This window comes from Melospiza melodia, chromosome 11 (assembly GCF_035770615.1).
Source record: "Melospiza melodia melodia isolate bMelMel2 chromosome 11, bMelMel2.pri, whole genome shotgun sequence".
In the NCBI taxonomy this organism is placed as follows: domain Eukaryota; kingdom Metazoa; phylum Chordata; class Aves; order Passeriformes; family Passerellidae; genus Melospiza; species Melospiza melodia.
Window position 1 is genome coordinate 14,263,642 of NC_086204.1, and position 22,082 is coordinate 14,285,723.

Sequence of the window (22,082 nt, forward strand, 5' to 3'; positions counted from 1 at the left end):
TAACTTATGATGTGAAGCTGTTAATTCAAATCTAAGTGTTGAATTATGACTTCAACTTTCTCAAGCCATGGTTATCACCAGATCCTACTCAGCTGCCTCTTTCAATGACCAACATCCACTGACACGTCAGGCAGAGAGGGAAGAAAGTGGTGAACATCACAGAACACAGGCATATGGCCAAGCACAAGCAGTTTTGATCTTTAGGGGATGTTATTCTCTGCAACACTTCACAGAAATTAAATAAACACTAGTTGTAGAAAGTGACCCCACTTCAATGCCAATTCCCTCCTTAAATGCAGAATGTTGGACACTTGAGGAGTCCCAGGGTATGGTACAGCCTTTGAGAAGGCATTCTCCAGACTGACCACAGCAATCTACTCCCATCATGGCAGGTCACCACCGTCCTCAGAGCTGAATGGAAACTACAAGGATTAGTTAATACCCTTTATCTTTCATTTAAGACTATTCCCTGCAACTATATCCTGCTGCCAATGCTCAGTTAATAGGTTCCTGTAGTGAATAACATCATGTGCTCTGTCAATTATTCATAATGAGACAAGCGTTTTCACATCAGAATGCCAACTTGTAATGTGATGAGCCTGTATTGCACAAGAGTATCAAAGCTCAGTCTCATAACATCACTAGTTTACTAAGTGAACTTTGAACAGGACTTATTCCCCAGTCTGTTCAGTCCTAATTTTCATGAATTTTGAAAATAGAAAATGTCTTCTCCTTGGCAACATTTTTAGATTATGGTTTGTAGATGTATGTTTTAGATGCTTGATTTACTGCTACATTGCATTTATTCTAACACATCATTGATTCCCTGTCTCATACATCATATTTAGTTACTTTTTTATTGTATAATTTCTAGGTGACAGTGGCTATCCAGGACAGAAAGAGCTGATGGATCTAATTTGATTTTGCCCTTCTACCGGCAGAAGTTCACTTACTAGTTCACTTACTCAGAATTCATTGATCACTCAAAGGTCTTCTGGGATCGTGAAATCTCATTCTCGGCGTCTTTTCCAATTGTCAAAGCACGGACTCAATACCACATCTGACATCCTTGCAGCCTGCCTAGTTCTGCATAACACAGCAGTCAACCATGGGGTTATAGTCAATGATGGGACTCTCACAAAGGATGACAAGGCTAAAACTTACTGACTTCAGACATGCCAAAAAAGTATATCTTTCTGAAAGGTGGGTTTGCTGATGATAAGCAAGGGGCAGCTCAGTGACAGCCATATCTTTAACAAGGAACAGGAAGAGCTGGGAAAGGATGATTAGAACCAGGAAGGTCGGATAGTAAAAGACGGAGAAAATGCAGAAGGAGTTTTCACAAAGATCCATAGGTCTAAAAGCAAATAAATTGCACTACTTAGTGTAGGAAGATGATTGAATTCCTCTATCTGTGGGTTACAGTTCCCAGCTAAAACAGAAGGCAGTGTCCTGTGCACAGCCCATTCAGTTCAGTGGCAAGCCTCATGGAGGGGACTGTCAGAACAAGAACCACTCTCAAAGTGGATGTAAACACCTTCTGGTCACTAAATGCACACATAGAGGCAAGACGAGGTTTCTGAAACTTCAACAAATGCTTATGTTCAGTAAGGCTCATCCTGAGTTTTTGAGAGCAGATAAGGTGGAAAAGAAAGATATTGGGAAGTAGATGACATTTAAAAGAAGCAGTATTAAAGTCCTCCATTACAAGAATAAAGACAACTATTTTGTCAACAGCAAAGACATTTATCTTCATCTGGGAGAAACACGTGATACTTCCTCTTACCTGAGGGAATTCTAAACCATGCACCTACTGCAGAATTTTGCAAACATTCATCAATATTTACGTTACCAGTTTTGGAACCAATGCATTACCAAATATGAGTTTCTTTCACAGTAACAAACATTATAATCAGAACAGACACTCTTTAATCACAGATTGTTTTCTGAACACATTTGCCAGTCTCATTTCAAACTGTTTGAGCACCTGAGCTTTCATTACTCCTCTCTGGAAAGTATTCACTATCCTAAATGCAGCCAGCTATGCTAAGTAACTTTGCTCTGATAGACATTGTTCATTTTCTCCTTTTTTCACTCATCCTTTGGAGGACATGAAAATGTTTTTCTCCCTGTGTGCTTAAAATACTTCCACAAAAATCAGCTGCTCCATCTTCTTGTCATAAACTTGTTTATATTCAAATAGGCACCAGTGTTGCTGGGCCCCATCAAGAGACTTGGTCAATAGTTCCAAAAACACAGAAGTCACAGGGGAAAATGATGGGGAATTACATTCCCAGTAAAACAGTATTTAAAATCCCTTAGTTGGCTTGCAGACTATGATACTTTCATTTAGAAATACTGGTTTATTTCAAATAGAATTTTATTCAAACAGAATGAAAGCATAGCTTCTGAGGCTAGAGCTGAAGCCTTGGAACAGAGGGGGAGTGATCCCATACTTAACATCACCACTCAGAGCTCTGATCACTCTCTATTTTGCTCCAAACACACTGTGCAGCCTTAGTCAAGTTGCTTAGGGGTTTTTTGTGGCTTAATCCCCCATCTTTGAGATAACTATGACTTAGACTCCCTATCTCATAGGCACACAGTGAGGATGAATGCATTAAAAAAAGAATTAATATATCACAATATAGTGATAGGAGTTCAATAACCTGCATACAGAGTAATTTATCTTTTTGTCTCCTGGATCAAGTACAGTTTCTAGGTGCGTGCAACAATAAAAACCTAATCTATTAATATATAAGGAAGCCAAGCAATCTTCATCCCTACATTCCTGTATATGAAACCATGAACAGAAACACAATATAGATGGGAAATGCTGGGGTAGAAAAGAACAGAATTTCTTCCTTAATTACAATGGGCTTAAGACAAGGACAGGAAACGCAAGCTAGACATAAAGAAATCTGTTTGTTCCAACAGCATAAACAAGAGACACAGCAAAACCAAAAAACTGTACAACAAATTCATATATAAAGTAGATATATCAAGTATTTAGACACATTTGAAAAAAGACACTCCTTACTGCTATCTTGTGTAAGGAATACACTGTAATTTACTAGTATATGAATTATATACTGTTCCCAGGGTGAAACCTCTGTATTTCTTGCTCCAAACTACTCTGCCTATAAAATAGCTTTATTAGAGTTTAGCAATGTTAAGGAAAAAAGTAAAGGTAATGTCTACAGCTCCCACTAAAAACCAGATCGTACATTTTACAGTGATTATAGTGCATACTATAAAAAATGAGTTTTCACCAAATATTCAAAATTATAGATTTATTCAAAAAATCAAACTAGTGAATTGTGCAGATTATATAGCCAATAAAATATTTATTGTTGCACAATGTATATTGTTAACTGTGTTGACTACTTTTCACCAAGGTGCCAGAGAAATGAAAAATTAACCAGGGCAGAATATAAAATACAGGGGGGTTGAGTCCTAGAGCTAGTTCATGAGCATACAAAACAGATTGTATTCAGAGCTGTAATATAGAAATTCTTCAGTGAAGAAGACACCAGAGCTGAATACCTGACAGCAGAACAAAACAGAGAACAGCATTAAAGCCTTGTAGTTGAGGTGCTGCATGCAAATGCAGGGAGAGCTGAATTAATAATGTTGAAGGTCTAGCTAACGTAGACAGTGGCTGTGTCAATGAATGTTTTAATGACATCTTACTAGTTTTAAGGACTAAGAAGTGCATACATGCAGCCTGATGGAATTCTGGAAGTACAGTGAACATGTGGTTTAAAAATCTCTGGGTTTACGAAAACAAGTAAATATTTTAATATCCTCCTTTTCTGCAACTTCATAAACTGATCTATGGAAATCACACGTGGTTTGAGGTGCATATTCTTGTTTTCACCATTAACCATAACCACTATCAATGAACCTCCTATTGTCTACCATTTATTCTTTTACAAAATTTACATTAATATTCATTTAAATGTCAGCTACAGGGCACCAAATGTTGATCATGCTATGAAAGGAAAATTTTAATAAAACCCAACAATTTTAAAGTATCCTCTAGATATTTTGAACCTTAATGCTGTGACTTCAATTGTACCTTCTTGTCCTGTTGATTTTGAGATGACTTACACAACTTCCTAATGGAAGACAAGGATAAGAGGTAGGCTGGCAGCACCAGACAGGGTAGGACTCAGGCTGTTGCTCCAGCCATGCTGCACAGAAAGGCTCTTCTGACCTGACCTGGCCATTCACAAATTACAGTGGGTAAAAAAACCAAAACCACCAATACTCTGGAGTGAGGACTTTCATCCTTGCCATTGGTCTCTCTATTTCAGCTTTTCCTCTTCCAGCCTTTAGCACAGACCACACCAAGTGTGGAAGTGCAATTGCACACTCAGAGTGAGCAAGTCCCAGCCTGACAAAGTGCTGACAAAAGAGCATTTAAGCTCAATCTTACTCTGTAGCTGTGGCCCAGCTGGACCCACACTCCTGCCTGTCCTCTTCCACCAGAGCAGATTCCTCAATCTGGGGGTAGGGACACTCCTTCCTCTGTGGGAGAAAGTCCAGGCTGCTGGGACAGCAAAAGTATGTTCTGCCTCATTCTCCATAGCCCTCCTCATCCTCAAAGCACCATGGTGCTGACAACTGGCCAGGAAAAGCAGCTGCCTCTTAGGGTTCAGAATTTAAAGAGAACTGTCTTTCTCCTCTCATCCCAACTGGTCACACTCCTTGATACTAAATGACATTGAAGGCAAAATAGTTGACAATGAAAAACTTTGCTGAATATTTCAGAATTAGCTATCCCAAAGAAACGGGTCCCTAGGCTACCCTAGCCCACGTCAAAAGAAAAATTATACAATGACATTTCAGAAAGCCCTTGGAGACGTGTGCTGGCTTTCTCAGGCCAGGCAAACAGCAGCCACAGGTCCTGCTTTTTGAAGAGGAGGAAAAAAACCAGCTAGAATTAATTGGAAAATGGCGGTTAGATGTTCTCTTAGGATCTTATAGATCCTGTATTTTTAATCGTTGGTTCTGTCAGCATTTGGCACCTGCACATTTTTAAAATCTTTTTGATTTACACTGAAGCAGTTGGATTGTGCCATCAGACCGCATGAACTCGGTGAGAAACACTGCCATTGTCTGCATGCTCCTGGTGTGAGGCTGGAGAGGGGAGCACGTGTATGCTTGGAGGACAGAAACCCATTCCAGCACCTTTCTGCTCAGACAGACTAAACCATGTACCTACACAAGATCAGGGCCAAAGCCAAAAATCTGGGTGCCTAAAACCAGGTTCCTAAAATTAATGCTTGAGATGCCTAAAAAACAATCTCTTGTGAAATTTAAACAATGAAGAAGCTCTTTTGAGAGCAGTCAAAGCTTCAGTATTTCTGAATCCACTGCGGTACCTAAGTCCAGGTCCTCATTTTAAGAAATCCTGGACTAGAAGCCACCCCACCTTGATATTTAAATGCACTACAGAGCAGAAAAAGCTGAACAGGTCTGGACAACCTGCACAAATGGGCAGGCAGCAGCCAGGCAGAGCAGTCGTTCCACCCCGCTGACTTACTGCTGTGGAAGGAACCTCTCTGCTGAGGATAAAGACAGGCAAGGCACAGAAAATTTGCAGCTTTTCACACACACTAAGGAAAAGGATTAAAAACACCATATAGAACAAAGATTCACAATAGATCAGCCACACAACTCTGTGGAAGGAACAAAGGTTTCATAAAAGAATAAATGAAAAAAAATTTCCAGAGACTATAGGCAGCCCTAGAGACTTTTAAGTATTAGTCAGAGCAAAGGCTGCCAGATGCTTCCAGAGTCCTGACTGCTCACTGGGGAGCTCAGGCCTTTCCAATGGGGCGAGGCAGGTCAGCTGGAGACTAAAGGGTACAGAGCTCCCCACAGAAAGACTTTTTTGTTATGTTTGGGTTTAAGTGTGTTTCCTTCACAAGACATGGTCTGAGGCTCCATTATGTTTTCTACTTTTATTATGAGGAAAAGAGTGACACTTTTTCTTTCTTTTGGGGAAGTGAAAGCCCTTGCTTGAAGAGTTTTGCAAAAACCTGATGTCAATCTAACAGTGGCCAGCTCATGTTAACAAACAACACTGCAAGTTTTGTCCTTAACAAACTAACTCAGGCTATCCAGCCAGAAGAGCTTTCATTCCCATCCCCCATAGATTCTTGCTTTTGCCCCACTCATTTCCCAAAGTAAATGAAACAGCTAAATTTTTCTCTTTTTTTTCACCTTTCCTTTAGATTCTTTATAGCTTAGATTTTGCAATCTGAATATTAAAGCTTATTTCCCATTTCCACACAAAAGCAGAGTAAGGCAGAGCTCTTGTGCAATAGACAGACACAACAGACACTGTATAATAAATGCCTTTATCATGCCTTCCTTACCTCTAGCACAGCTCTTTCCCAGCCACAAGAAGTTCTAAGCAGGCATCATCTGCTCATCCCCATGACACTCATGCAGCCAAGGGAGATGAGCTGCTCACAGTAAAAAGTGCTTTGGGAGCATTATACAATTTCACTTGTCTATGTTTTTCAGTCTCTCATGAAGTGATAACAGACAAAAGTTCCCCAAATAATAAATAACCAAAACAACATTTGAAGTGAAATTCTCATACTTACTTAGGACTGCTTGTTTGAAGCAACAGCAATGGTTGTGTAGGCAGTGCATAGACTCAAGAATTGGATGTGATATGCAACCAGAAAAACAGTTCACTTTTTGACCATCTATTCTCCAGGGAGCACTAGGAGAAGATGACAGAGATCTGTGGAAAAGAAAAGTTCATTACTTTAAAGCCTAAGCAAAAAAAACCAGGAACATGTAACGAAATGCAAAGCCAGAAGGTGAGGCTGCCTTTCATTAGAAAAAGGCCCACCACTGCAAAAACAACCCTTCTCTTCATGGGAATGCAGCCTACTTTCAATTACTATCAAATATTTCAGAATTGCTTGTCCTAAAACAATTATTTTTAATTTTATTAAATAATGACAGTACAATAACATGAATACTTCTTACCCTTTTAAGTTTATTTGATGAGATGGCAATATATAATATACACTGAAGAACCTCAACTGTTGGCTTTACAAGCTCTTGCTCTTTAGTTAATCCCAGGACCTCAGTTCAGGGTACTGCAGTCTTCGTTCATTCACTTTAATTCTATTTCATATGAAGACAACATAACTCTTAGGTGAAATTTTCATGGTGAATTGCAATGTGATAGCTATATTTAGGGTCCTGTTGAGATAGAAAAGTTTTCCATAGTGATATGTGTTAACATACATATTTCACTCCTTTTTCTAGAAAGGGATGGTGATATATATATATAAACATATATAAATCTATACACTTCTATATTAGAAAAAAAAAATTAAAGTAAGAACTTCATTAAGGGCAATAATTCATTTGCACCTCAAGAGTCTAACAAACATCGCACCAGGATGTGCCATCCATGCCCAGGACAGGGCACAAAATAAAAACAAGGGATGATCAATTTAACAAAACTGAAGAATGACTTAATGGGAGGCAGATGAATCTCATTTTTTTTTTCCTGTAAGATAGGTTGCTTTTCTTTTCATACCTCTGACTCAAAAGAGGTGACTTCAGGTATCTAGTTAAACATAGAAGAGAAAAAAATGGCACATTGTTGTCAGAGGTAGCTAAGGTTTAGATACAAAATACTGAACCTGATACAACCAGATGATAATACTTTAAAAGTATGGACTTCTAACAGGGTGAATTACTACAACGAGAACATATATATGAAAATATACAAATGCATATGCTGACACCATCTGAAGTGAGCAGCTCCAAGCCCTCTCCCTAGAGCCTCCTCCACACCAGATGACACGAGTTCCCTCTCACTGTGAGGTATCCTCGTGCCTTCCCTTTTCCCAAGGGCACCTGTAACTCCCCAGCCTCACTGGGGAACTGGAGGCTCAGCACACGCGTCCAAGGACAGCTCCCCCAGTCTGGGGTGGGTGCTGGCCATGGTGCCAGACTGCACCATCCAGGGCCAGCAGCACTCATGCACGTGCTTGGTTTTTCTGCCACTCTATAGGCACATGCAGGAAAGTTTCAGACTGGATGACTTTTTTTTTGCAGCTGCTTGTTAATAATCAAATAAAAATTGAGTGCATGGGAATAAATAAACACATATGTGCTCAGTGTAGATCCTGATCGCAAATACTACACACTCTGATATCAAATGGAAAGGAGCCACCATTTACCTGTGGTTCTAAGACCAAGTACTGCCATTGCCTAGTACAGTAGAATGAAACTGTTCTGCGACACAAGACAGATGGGATAGGAAGATGTGAAGTGCTACAAATAAAACCTAAAACTGAACTTTTAAATATTCATTCTGAACTATAAAGAGAGCTGTGGCTTTTGTGCGCTACAGATGGCTTGGAAATGCAGTGCAAACAAAGGACCAATTTCTGAATACTCATAGCTGCTCTACTATAATAGCTGGAGGCCCAAAACTCCAGGGGTTTGAGATGATTCAACTAGATCCTCTTACCTGCCAAATTTCATCAAAGCAACATTGCTTTTAACATCTTATAAGGGATGAAAGAAATATGAATAGTGTGGGGTTTTTTAATGAAACACGGACTGCTTAAGCTCGAACAAAAAATTACAATATGAATGGAATGTGCAAGGTAAAGGGAAAACCATCATTTTATTATACATACTTAAAGCATCTTATAAGATGAAATCTGTATTTTTTATAGATTGAAAGATTAAATAGAAATATTTCCTAGATTTAGATAAATGAAGGAAACAAAATCAAAAATAAGCATAATAAAAATCCCTGCCAGTCACAGTCAATGAGAAACTGCTGACTGATTGCCAAGTATGGCCTTATGTTTAAACCTAGGAAAGACACATGTGTTTCTTTGTAAGGTAGTGGGGCATGACCTCATCAATCAGAGATTATTCTCTGCATAATAGTTTATGGAAAGAAACCACTAATGCCAGCTCCTCATCTGCCTTCCAGATAGAGGCCAGCTGATATGAATACAACTGGAAGGGGACTCAGCCCAAGCAGCACTGCTGCTAAGACCATACACTGCTGCATGGATGTAGCAGTAAATTAGCACTTCCTGATGCTGTTAGCTGCTAGCAATTATAAAGTCTTTGGCTCTAGAGAGGGGACACCCTCACACCTTTTGCATGTATCTGAGCTTCTATAAGAATGGAACTGGACAAGAAAATCCAAAAGAAAGATGGAGGCTCTGAGGGGGACCGGGGAACACCCAAGAGGGAGAGGGGATCCCTGAACTGCCAACAGTCCTCCAGACAGAGAAGCCACAGAAACAAACGTGCAGCACGGAATCACAGCTAGAAGCCAGGATTATGGGTAATTATGATGTGCCACTGCCAGCTGAAGGGAGAGAAAGTGCAGGAATAAGAGGAAAAGGCATGAAGGTCTTGATGAAAATGTAACCATCCTGTAATGACAGTGAGAGCCAAGAGACAGTTGCAGTCTGATACCAAGTGATGGGGGAAAGATGACAAGTGGGTTATGTTATCTGTGAAATCAAGGGAATGAGCCAGGAGGGACAGGCAGAGGGAGGCAGCCTGGACAGTAAGAGCTGTTGGGGAAGGCACGGTTGAACTACTGCTGCATTTGCCAAGGTTAGAGAAAAGGGTTCTGTCAAAAATCAAGTTAAGATGATGAGAATTGGGCTACAGGTTTTAACTGCTTCTAGAAAAGACAGGAGAAGTGGCCACTTATGGCAGGGAACCAGCCTGCTGCTTTGGGGAACAGCCCAGGTAACAGGTGTCAACTGAAAACTTGAAACCTTGCTGCAGAGACACAGGACCCTTTACTGCTGGCAGGAGGAGAGGAAGGAGGACTTGGCAAAGCTGGAGGAAGCAAGCCAGAGGACCAGGGCCTCCCTTTCAAGCATGTCTGTCTGGTACTGGATCTGCATCCATCAGAGTGCAAGCAGGGATTGCAGTCTGACAGTCTGGCTTGGCTTCTGTTCACAACCAAGACAAAAAAGTGGCAGATCAACTGAGGGGAAAGGGCAGGATCCCCTGGCAGAAAATACAGCTTTTCCAATGACCTTGCTGTCCTTTTGAGAGTAACTGCTTTTCAGGACAGAGTGTCCCAACAGGACACTTAAATGCCTTCAGCACATTACAGTACTCAGAGATAAAACTGAACAACTTTTCATGAAATTTGCCTGCAATAAAAACATCTTTATTGCCCTGGGCTAATGTGTAAGTTAGCGAGGGATTATAGTTCAGCTTCTGTAGCCATTTTACATAATAGGAAAAAAAATCCATAGGGACCTCATCTGTTGGTCCTCTAAAACACAAAAAGAAGTGTTAAGCTGCATTTAATCATGGTAATAGGCTATCAGTTATTTTCCTAAACCTTCACACTCACTGCTGTCATTCTAGGCAGAGCCAATCAACCTGACTTAATCATCTTCTTGTGGCTTGCTCCACCGTGCCCCTTCCTTTTGAACATATATAAAGTCTAATTATTTTTTAATCCTTTACTAAAACTGGCAAAATGAGTGCTCCCTTTCCAGCATACAGATGTGGAAGTTTCCAGGCTCAGGAGCTGCAGTACTCCAGGGCCTGTTCCCTTGGGGCTGTGTGTCACTGGCAGGGCTTGGCAGAGGGCACTGCTGCCTCTCCAGGAGCACTCCTCTCCTGCCTTCTGCTGCTCCTCTTCTATAATGACAGCAAGAATTACAGTGAGGTTATATTTGCATGTTGTAAGGCCACAGTGACTGCTGCTAAAATAACATAAACTTAACCCTGATGTGAGTTTGCTTGTCTACAAAGGGATGCATTTGAATGCTTACCCAAACTGCCAGCCCCCTTCCAGGATATGGTTTCCTCATGGACAGCCTGATCTGCACCTCCCAAATGCCTTCTTCTGGGCTGTCTCTGCCCTTCTCATCTGGTGGAAATGGGGTTCCCCTCTCACTTCCCTCTAGTGTACTCTCACCTGCAGCCTAAATGTACATATGCAGGCTTGCTTGTGCTATGCATTACTAAGAGAAAATACTCCAAAATCAGAAAATTATAAGTTGATTTCAGTGATCACAAATACAGTTCACATTGCAGTTCTGGCTCTGTTCACCTCTGCTAAAAAGGGGAAGCCTAGCTCTTCATAAAACATCAAGTGTTCAGTGAGACCCAGAGTGAAGGAGGAGTTATTCTTGTTGGTCTGTTGCCTTCTCTAAAGTCTATAATATAACAATTCATGCATACATATCACAAGAGGCAGCAGGGCTGCCACTACCAGTTTGCTGCCTAATGCCTCATGTTTGCAGTAGCCCAGCTGTGTCCCCTGTCAGCTCCTGCAGGGGCAGGCTGGGACCAGGGATCCCACAGGGACAGGTGCTGTCCCATGTCTCTGTGCCTTCTCCCAAGACAGAGGTGGAACATGCACTGTGTGCTCTTAGCATCTGTTGATAATTGGGAGCTCTCCCACAGTGCCCAAGCAGCAGATTCACACACAGTGGCTGGTCCATACCACACTCACAGACCAACCTCTGTTCCTACAGCAAGCAGTTCATGAACCAGCTCCCAGAGTTGTCCTAATGCAGTTGACTGAGCAGAACCTGTAATTCTAAAGAACTCTTGGGCTCCCTCCAAATCCTATTGTTATATAAAGTCAGGCAATATCATTCCTTTACCTCTCAACCAGAAGATGAGGCCACCAGCATCTCACTGTTCCTCCAGCTATACTACATATGAAGTTGCCACTTGTGTCACGAAAATAAACAAACCAGAGGAAACTCACTCTGCCTACTTTAATGTCCCAATTCCCCAGCCTATGAAAGACTATTCACATTGCAGTATGTTTCTGTCCAAGCCTTAATTGTTAACCCTCCCCCAGGAATCACTTGTTATTGGGGAAAGAAGAACTGAAAAATCAAACCTCTTGCTGCAGTTGTTTATAGAACAGATCACCAATTCTGGGAGATCAATGGGATAAACATGGCCCAAACTGTTTCCTGTATAATCATAGTAAACTTACAAGGATGCTCTTATAAAATGTACTTTAATTGGAGTAGCTTACTTTTTAATTTGCAATTTTAAATGTGAGCATGTTATAACTTGTAGATGAACATTTCTATAAAGATAATTACATATGGCAAGACAGAAAAACTTTTTAAAACATTTTCTCTTGAATGTGTGCCTGAATTCATTTACAACTGTTGCTGCTTTAAACATTTCAGGCAGAATAAGTGGATGGCACTAAACAGCTTAGCTGCAATTATTATGGAATGTCTGAGGTATAATTTCCCCTGCGGTTTTGTTAGGCGTGCAAAATTCATAATTCTGATTTGTGGCAGGTACTTATTACCCATCGCAGGTGGAGATATGCAAATATTATTCTAGTAGGGTTGAACAGTCTTTATTTCTGTATTCAGCTATTAACGAGATTTGTGAGTCTGGTACTCTGGGGCCATTTAATTAATTAGATGGTACAGATAAAATATAAATTGTTTTGTAGGCTACACAATTCCAGTTCTAGAAGATGTAAAATATGGCTAAATGAACTTAGTATGGACTGATTTATTGTTTCATGTATGGCAGAGGGTAAAGGAAAATTCTGCCTCTTACTTTTGCCTATATAATCCTGTACATTATCCTTGCATTTTCCAGCATTGTGAGAAAGGGATGTTATTTATTTTTCATTATTATTAAGAATGTCTATCTGTTATCCTCTTTATAAAAAACTGCTGGCATGCATCAAGCAAGCTAAAAAAAAGGCATGTTCTTTTATGGAAGCCAATATGTGCATGTTTCAGAATAAGCACGTATTTCCAAGACATTTAGATTTGGTAGGATAATATTGTCTCAAGGTCTGACACTTCTATTTTAAATAAATCGTTTCCATGGGATAGATAAGCTAAACTTGCTAGGGGGAATGCAGAAGGAAGCTACAGCAGTATGTTAGCATCTAGAATTTCAAAGAATGCCATTAACTGGTTAATTCACATATTTCTTTTGCTAAATTATGATCTCTCTACTCCTCCAGAAGGTTTCTGGATAATTTTGAATACAGGAGTTGGAGTTAAAAAAACCACAACATGCTTTTATTCCCCAAACTGATAGCTATAATGGCCACTATAAAAGAAACAGCATTTACCAGGAGTTACAGCAAAGCACATGGTGAGACATTCACCCTCCTCTCATATGGAGGAAATAAAATGCACAAGGCATGAGACCGGAAATTGTTAGCAAACTGTCGGCATTTAAAGACAGGCATTGACCATTATATTAGTTTTAAATTGCAGGAAAATACTACACTACACAATTACAGTACTATAAACATTGAATGAAAACCAGTTAGTTTTGCTAAAGTAGGAGTATAAACAGCAGTCACTCTTATTGGTTTATTGAACATATTTTGGGGCCCATTCCAGCTGTCTTTATTAGCTCTAATGCAAATGATTTTGCACTGCTATTTTGCCAAGCTCTGGTAGCTGTACTGCTGCAAACAGAGCCTGCTGCTTTGTGTCTGCTGGAGACTTACTGACAAATATGATAAAGGATACATAAAATGAGTAACAATAGAGAACTGGCACCATACAGGAAAAGGAAAACTAACAGAGGGAAATTATACTGTAGGGGTAGGAGCTGGTACGGTTTTGTGCATGTAAATCAAAAGCATACAAGTTTAAAACCAGATACATACCAGGAGTTTCTCTGGTCATTCCCCAGCAGGGTGAGCAGCGCTGGTCATGGCCCTGCAGCTGCATCCCCTGGGACCTGTCCACCTGCCTGGAAGGGCGAAAGATGCAGGGCTGACAGACCCCACCAAGGACTGGGGCTAGGCAAGAGCAGGAACAGTCTCATGGAGATGGGAGCAGGCTGGACCAGGACAAGTGTCTGAGAGGGAGGAGAGCTTCCGTCGTGGGAGAAGGTCTGCAAAGACATAAGGACTGCATTTTACCCAAAGAAAACTTCTGACTTTGGAGGCATTCTGCACAGGAGAGGTACAAACTCCTCTGAATAGAACTGGGGAATGACTGAGGAATATGGCTGCAGAAATAAGTGTGAGGTAGAAATTAAAGCAAATTAAAAGGAGAAGGCATTGATTGGGATCTGAGGAAAAGGGCCGGTCATATTTTGTGGGTGAACAGAATTGATCATGTCAGATATTTACTGTGGCTCAATTTTTAGTAAGGAGCATCAATTGACTACGTGGTGAGAAATTCCCTGAAGCAGAGGAGGCTTCAAAACCAGGATAATGTGTGGGGGAAAGAGCTGTGGGCAACTGAGTCTGAAAATGGGATTTCCAGCCCAGGAGAGCAGTGGGTGGTTTCATTACAGCACCAGCACAGGTAACAAAACATTGGATTGTCAGCTGAGAAACTTGGGGAATCTGAGTGCTGGTGCAATGGTAGTGCAAGAGCTATGCCTTCATGGTGCACTTGTGGGAGCACCCAACTGAATATTGTGATATATTGTGAACATATCACAATATTCAATTCCTAAACAAACCCTGTCAGCAAGCATCAGAGACTGAGTGAATAGCTTGTGGGGACAAACAGAGCAGAAGTACTGTGACCAGAACTAGAGAAAATCTCAAGGAGGAAAACATATTTTTAGTTAAATACAGAACAATATAAGCGACAGTGATATCTATGGAAATGTTTTAATAGGAAAACAATAAATACTTATGGTATTAGATACAATGAGGCCAAGATACCTGCAGGCTTTAGATAAAATGCAGCAACAAATAAAACTCATTTCAATCTCACCTCTCACAGCAGTTGCAGAACATGGACTGTGCCTCCTCCACATAATGGCAAACTGTTTAGGAAAAAAATTAAGTCTAGATTTCCACAGAATAAATACACCAGAATAATATTCTGCATTTCAATACCTTAAATTGGATAAACAATACCCCACGGGTAGAATCTTTAAAAGACCATTCCTGCAGAAGATGAAATCTAGAAAACAGTTTTAATTAAATCTTTCCAACGACTTCATAAAAACCCAGGCACAGCAGCAGTGCTGTGTGCAGTACCTCCACAGCAGGTCTGAGCTATACAGTCCAAAATGAAGGAGGAGTCCCAGTATTACCTTTTTTTTCTTTCCCCTAGATATGCACACAGAAACACATCATTAGCTCAAAACCAACGCACAAATGAGAGATGTGATCAGAGAATTACATCTGTTCATGGCAGCACAGAGAGCAGTGCCATGGGCCAAGGGCAGTTGCTGGAGGGGAGCAGTGCTGCATCAGGTGTTTGATGCCTCTCAATTCAGAGGGAACTGCTGCCTGCTGGTGGGTGATTAACACCAGCATTTTTTCAGAATAATGTAAGTAAGGAATGTTTTAGGTGGCACAGTAATATCTACCAGGCATGGTACTTGCAGAGGGATAATGCAACAAAAACCCCTCTTGTGAAGGTGTGAAGAACCTCTGCTGCAGCCACAGACACTGCTGGGCAGGCATCACTCCCCTCCTACAGCAAGCACTCCTCAGCACCAGGAACCCCTGGATGAGCCCAAACCTGCATGCAGAGAACCATGTGGTGAGCTGGGAGGAGCCACAGGCACTTGAGGCCATGTTCCTGTTGGGCAGCAAGGCAGGAGCAGGAGGGTGAGACCCACAGAGTGCCTACAGGGTCAGAGACACACAGCACATCAGCACGAAGGTGCTCAGGATGAACAGCACCACTTGCTTAGAGTTCAGCTGAAAACATAACCCTCCCCCCCCCCCCCCCCCCCCATATTAGCACAGAATTTCTGTACCCCTGTCATACCCACAAAACACTGGCAATCACAACAGGCTGGGTAAGGGCTGACTGGCCATTCTGAGACTGGAAATCAGCCTAAAGCTCTGTGCCATATGTATGGATGATGAGCTAAACCAAGAGCAGAGGATGTACTTGAGAAGAAAACAATGAAACATTACCTTGGAGGAAAAATCTGATAAGCAACCTAAACCAAAACAGTGCCCAGCCCCATCAAACCACAAGTTTGTTGACGATTCCCTGCCTCCTGTTACAACAGCTATGTTTATTCACATATTGTGCTTTTTAAGCTGTACATTCAGCCAGTACAGCTCAGTGTAGCTCCCCTGCCACCACAGTACTGTAAGGCTGCAAACATGACTTCAGCAAGGTAAGATCAATTTACACACACTAAGAAAGCATTCAAAAATTAGTGCAACTAATCTCCTGGTTTCACTTGACAGGAAGTAAATTATTGATCTTTGCAATATGAAAGCACCAAAAAGAACAAACTCAGAACGGCACACTTTCATGTGCACCCTTGCCTCCTCTTGTCAAACTTAAAACAGTCATATCCAAAGAGCTGCAGGGAGATTTGAGAAACACATGTTCCCCCTGTACAATTTAATCATGGTGTGAGCAAAAGGCAGATGCTCCAAGAAGCCTGTGGTTGTATAAACAAGAAAAAGCATAACCTGAACCCATGGCACAAACCCAGGCTCACAGAAATACATGCAGAAGACTGGCAGTTTAGGCTTTTGGAGTCTTTTCTTAGTCTTTAATACACAATTGAGGATGTACAGCTCTGCAGCCTGGTACAGGCACTGATACATCACTCATGCTTCTCACTCAAGGGACAAGTCTGTTTTATTAACCAAACTTCCTTTTTCCCCATTTTCCCCCCTCTCCTGGCAGCTCTCCACACTGCAACACAAAGCAGAGCTCCCACAAAGGCACTGACAGGCTGACACTCTGTGGAGTGAAAGCCTCCTGCACAGCAGCCACCCCCCTCACACCTACCCACTTTCTTCCACATAACCACCACAAAATTGTGGCATGAGAATTTCCATCCCCAATAGGCAATATATAAGAGAGGAACACAAAATATCCCTACTAACAGTCCCCAGTATTTTCCCTACTTCTTCACTGTCATCATTATGGAAAAAGGAGCAATTCCTCCTGGACAGGTCATTGCCCCTGAACCCTAAACACACAGCATTACATCAGGCTACAAAAAGTGCTGTGATACAGGTTAACATCTGCTGATATTAGTGAAATTTTGCTACTCATCCATTCTGTATACCATGTGCACTGATTCATTATATGGATGAAACAGATTGAATGGTCTGAGCACAGGAAAGGTTTTCATTGAAGACACTGAAATTATATTTTTCTTTTTTAATTTCATCTATTTTTTAAGCCTGAAAATTCTAGGTCACACCTAACCCTTTTGTCTAACACAGCACTGTGGCTTTCCAATGTAATTCAGTAGGAGTCTCACAGCTTCCACCAGGTACATCCCACTCTTCACAAAGCTTCTAACAGCAGAAGTGTTCCCAAATTTTATGTCAAACTGCAGTTGTATTTAGCATGGCATATTCAACTGCATCTCCCAAAAATTATCCTACTCTCTTTGCTGGAAAGCTTTTGGCCCTACCCTGTAAGGAGAAAAGTTATCCTGCATATTCTGGCTTTGAGGAAAGTTTAAGCACAGGATGATGGAGAACCCCAGTGTATTGCTATGACAAGATCCTTTTTCAAAATGCATTCAAGAGTGAATTTTGCATTCTGCTGAAACATGGCACATCACAGAGCACAGACACAATTTCATGGGCAAACCATACCACTGAGGACTTGGCTTAATATTTATCCTAATAATTTCCTGTATTTTCTCTCATTCTTGTCTCATCTCAGATGATTAATAATTTCTCTGTCTTTTCCACTGTTTTATCTCAGAGGTGCTATTGATTAGGAATAGGTCCTTTAGTCTTTCCAGTTCTACGATCTGGTATAATTTTAATCAAGTTATTTTTTTCTGCTGTATTCTGTAGTACTGCTTTCTCCTCATGCCTTTTCACCTTCCTTTCAAAGGCTGGAAATGAGTGAGATGAAAGTTAATGGTCCTCTACTTACCCTGGTACTTCTGCTAGCTTTTAACTTCAATACTGGTGGTAGTTCACATCTAACCACTACACCATTTCTGCCTATTTTGCCTTCAACATGCTCATGTTAACCTGCAAAGATGCTTCTAAAATGAGTTCTGCTCTAAACATCCTTAGAATGTCATGCTAGTGACATTCCCCCTTTGTTTTAGGAGAATTTATAGCAACATTATTCATTATTATTCTGTCAGCTCATCCCTTAGCAAAAGTTTCGCTGCAGCCCCACTGGAAAGACTAATATATATATATATGTTTTTTTTTTTTATACTGTGTTTATGTATTTACAGGAGGAATACTATAGGCCACCAGTTTTTTATTCTTCTCTTGTTTTGCAGCATATTAAAGTTTTTCTTCTTTAATCTTGATTGTGTTACTTGATTATATCCCCCTTTCCTGGTATAATCACAATCCTTCCCAACTCAATCTCCCTTTACCCTCCGCTTCTTGTTACTATAGCAGTATTCACTCCTGTGAACCAGAGAGATGGAAACAGATGAAAGATAGACTTCTGTTTCCTTCTTTTTTTCTTATTATTTTATCAGAAGCTTATAATTTTCTCCAAAAATTGAGGTGTCACAGAGTACTGTCAAAGGCTGAGTAGTTTATCACATTTTCCCCTTGATGCATTACAATTCACTTGCATGCTGTCTACTTTAAGCACTTCTTAAGTATTATTTTCTATGCTCTCAACAACATCATGAAATGACAGCAGCATCTTCAGCAGACAGGTTATCTCAGCAGCCAGTGGTTTGCACTCTCTGTGCAGCTCTGTATCAAGTGATGTCCTGTGTTGTACATCCCATCCCAACCTGGATGTGCCGCACTGAGCCTCGCTGCAGTGCACAAAATCATGGAGAAGGGTAATTCCTTTTGGGAACCCCCCCTTGTTTCCCTACAGTCAGTAAGTGCAGCAGCTCAAGGGTGCAGCATTTCAGCCACTGGGCACGCTGCCACAGAAGCAGCAGGAAGAGTCTCTTGCTCCAGACCATTCAAATCACTGCATTCCCACCACTGATGCTGTAAGCGCGGCTTCAGTGCGCTGCACTCTGCTGCAAGCACAGGGTGGGAAAATGCACCTCAACCATGTGCCCAGCAGGGATTTGTTGATTGCTATTTGCAGCAGAAAGCTGTTATTTGCTTCAGCCGTCAACCACAAATTAGCATGGTCACATCATAGGCAAACTCTTGCTTACCCAGAGGTTTTACACCCTTTCTGAAAGGGAAACGGCTTCACATGTGCTATTGTCCTGCTGCCTCCCAGGTACCCTTTAGACTACAGTTCATTTTAGCCAAGTGTCTTTCTGCTGGCAAGAACAAGGAAAGAATTAACAATAAGATCATATGATTATGTCCAATGATTTAGAGTTGATATTAAATCGTCAGTAGCATTAGAATCACTGTAGTTTCTGCAGTATACATATACATGCAGGTTACCACAGACAATCCTGAATAGTACCTCTATCTAATACAAGTTTGATATACATTGTAGTTAGCCTTAGTATGGTAATTTAACCTGTAAAAGTTCAGAACTTCTGCTCTAGGAATTACATGAAAGTGCAAATAACCAACTTGCATCTGGAAAATAATTTAGCACTGAAAGATTTCATAATTGTTTCTAGTATCCATAAGAGATAGCAAAAGAAAAGATTGCCAGGGGGAAGGCTCTCCTCGTGCTTCCATTAGTTTCAGAGAACTAATATTCCAGCTCTGAGTTCCACAGAACTCAGACAAATTAATTTTGGTGTTGGTGCAAAGGGTTTGGCTTTAGAGGCTTTCTATATGGAAATGCAGGTTTTGCTCACTACAGCACTAATGAGAAGTAGAAAATTAAATAATGCATAGGTGCAATTGGGCAAAATAGTTTATTTTAGTGCCTTCTGCATGGTACAAAAAAACTCATTCTTTGCTAATCAAATACAAAAAGTAAATCTTTTGTGGTGGACTCGGGGCTACTGTCAACAGGGGAGAAAAGACCGGCCATGGCAGCTACATGTGGGGAGATGCTGCATCCTGGCAGGGGCTGGAAGCACCAACTGTAGAGCTCCATCTAATGGAAACCCTCATGGAACGTCTTTAAAATCTTCACACAGGAAGGCAAGTAGGTAATACAGGTAGCTTTGCTTATGCACTTTTCAAGGGTTTGCTGCATCAATTCCACAGAGGTTTTACTACACACAAAGACTACTTTGTGTGTAATGGTAAGAATATCCATATGAAAGCAGGTCAACCAGCAGCTGGAGGACAGCTTGATGAATTACAGAAGGTTTTATGACATCTTTTTAATTTGATTTTTTATTTTTCTGGTGTGACAAGTACAAGCCAACTATTAACTATTAAACAAAGGGGAGAATATTTTGGTTAACAGTCTTTTACTCTCTTTTTGAATGTCAGCACATGTCCCCCTGGCAGATTCCATAAATTCAAGAGCTACCAGATGGCTGTGTAACAGCAATGCCCAAAATACACTCTAGAAATTAGAGAATCACAACAGAAGACAATGACTGGGTCGCTAAGAAACAGGAACAACATCTACTCTCAGTCATCACTTCCATTAGGTGGACAGAGCAATTTACAACAGCGCCAGGAATGGCACATCTCCCACCTAGAAGAGAGTGGAGCACAGCCTGCCCCAGTGCGATGCAACACAGCAGCACACTGCAGATACAGTTGAAATGTACATATTTTAGAAGAGCCGATTTTAAAATCAAGGTAGTGGAAGTGAATAGAAAATGACAATAATTTTCTTGCAGCATTTGCCTCTGGGAATGATTTATCTCCACACACAATGCTCATCTGAGTTTTGAAACTTCGACACAGGATTTTTCTTTTTTTTTTTTAACTAGGTATTTTACATATCCCCTTTTCCAAATCTATACTCAGTTTCTTTTATGATTATAGGGTTTGGGGATTTTTATTTTTTTTCTATATTCAGTTACTTTCCCACTTAAAAGCAGTGTTACAAGAAGTGTCCTCAGTTACAGGTGTGCAATTCAGTCATCAGGGATATGTAGATAAAAATTATTCACAGTTTCAATTTCCCCCCATCTAGTTAGTAGCTGCTGCACAAATTCTTGCCTGACAATGGTATTTTTATGAAAACTTAACTCCCATCAACAAGGCGTCATTGATTTAGGAAGCGTGGTCTAAGCGAATATTTATATTCTGAATTTCGGAGAAAAGAAAATGTTACCCAGGAAAAACGTAGACGCTCGCATGAAGCATTCTCTGCAAGAGGGCAGCAGAACACGACTTCAGTCAGACACCGCGGCTTTTACATAAAAGAATTTCAGAGGTGCGAACAGCAGGGCACTGAGTGCTGAGAGAGGCAGGGATCTGGGGCTGCTCCCTGTGAATAGGACAGTGCTACAGGCTGGAGCCTTCACAGTGCACCAGCACATGCTTACAAGAAGATCTCGGGCTTGTAAACAGCAGGGCTTTAAGCAAGCAGAGAAGAGTTTGTGTTCCCGAGAAGAGAATGCAGCACAAAATGTCCTGCTTCTTCACAGAGTCACCCCGCTTGCAGCTGTCTAAAATTAGAGACACAGCCATTGTTCCAATGGATAATCAGGGCTAAGAGCTTTTTCAGGGCATCTCTTGACAGCCTGAGGGTTGGTACAATTCAGCATGTCAGTTTAGCTGCACTGAAAATCTGAAAAGGCCAAATTACAGGGGTTTTTTTCTGTGTTGCATTACGAAGATACAAACAATATCAACAGGATTAATTTGATGATGAGATTAAAAACATGTTAATGCCTTTTAATGAGATCAATTGTGTTCCAAAAAAAAATGGAACTATATGAGGAGGGAGTATGGGAAGTTGGTTTAATGTGAGTACAAAATTTGGTGCCCATGAAAGATTTCTTGGTAAATTTTTAAAATTCCCTTTAATCTCCACACAGTAGAGCCTGGAAGTCCATTAAGGAAAAAATTACAGTATTCCAGTTTTGAAATTAGAAGGCACCACAGTAAATAATGTTCCTTCATCAGTGTCTGACAGGCAATTTACAGTAATCCCACATTTCTGAAGAAACAATGCTGAGAGAGCAACACCAGAAATAAGCACACTGAGGCAGAGCCCCTGCTAATGGCAGGTACCTGCTGAAGTTCTAGAAATGTGCCCAGCACGGCACAGTTCCACTTTGCTTGAATTCACCAGAAATAGCTCTGCCTCCACTTTGCTATCCAAGACACT

The 22,082-nt window shown here is 40.9% G+C and overlaps 1 long non-coding RNA gene across 2 annotated transcripts in view; it reads right to left on the minus strand.

Annotated features, from left to right (window-relative positions):
- The window catches only part of LOC134423052 (uncharacterized), a 261,702-nt gene that overhangs the window by 147,757 nt on the left and 91,863 nt on the right, over nucleotides 1–22,082 (minus strand). For both annotated transcript variants that reach the window (XR_010028994.1, XR_010028995.1), the window contains exons 19-22: nucleotides 14,748–14,799; nucleotides 13,679–13,908; nucleotides 7,018–7,236; nucleotides 6,624–6,766 (exon numbers count right to left, since the gene is read on the minus strand). This is a non-coding gene — a long non-coding RNA (uncharacterized LOC134423052). The remainder of the gene's footprint in view (nucleotides 1–6,623; nucleotides 6,767–7,017; nucleotides 7,237–13,678; nucleotides 13,909–14,747; nucleotides 14,800–22,082) is intronic.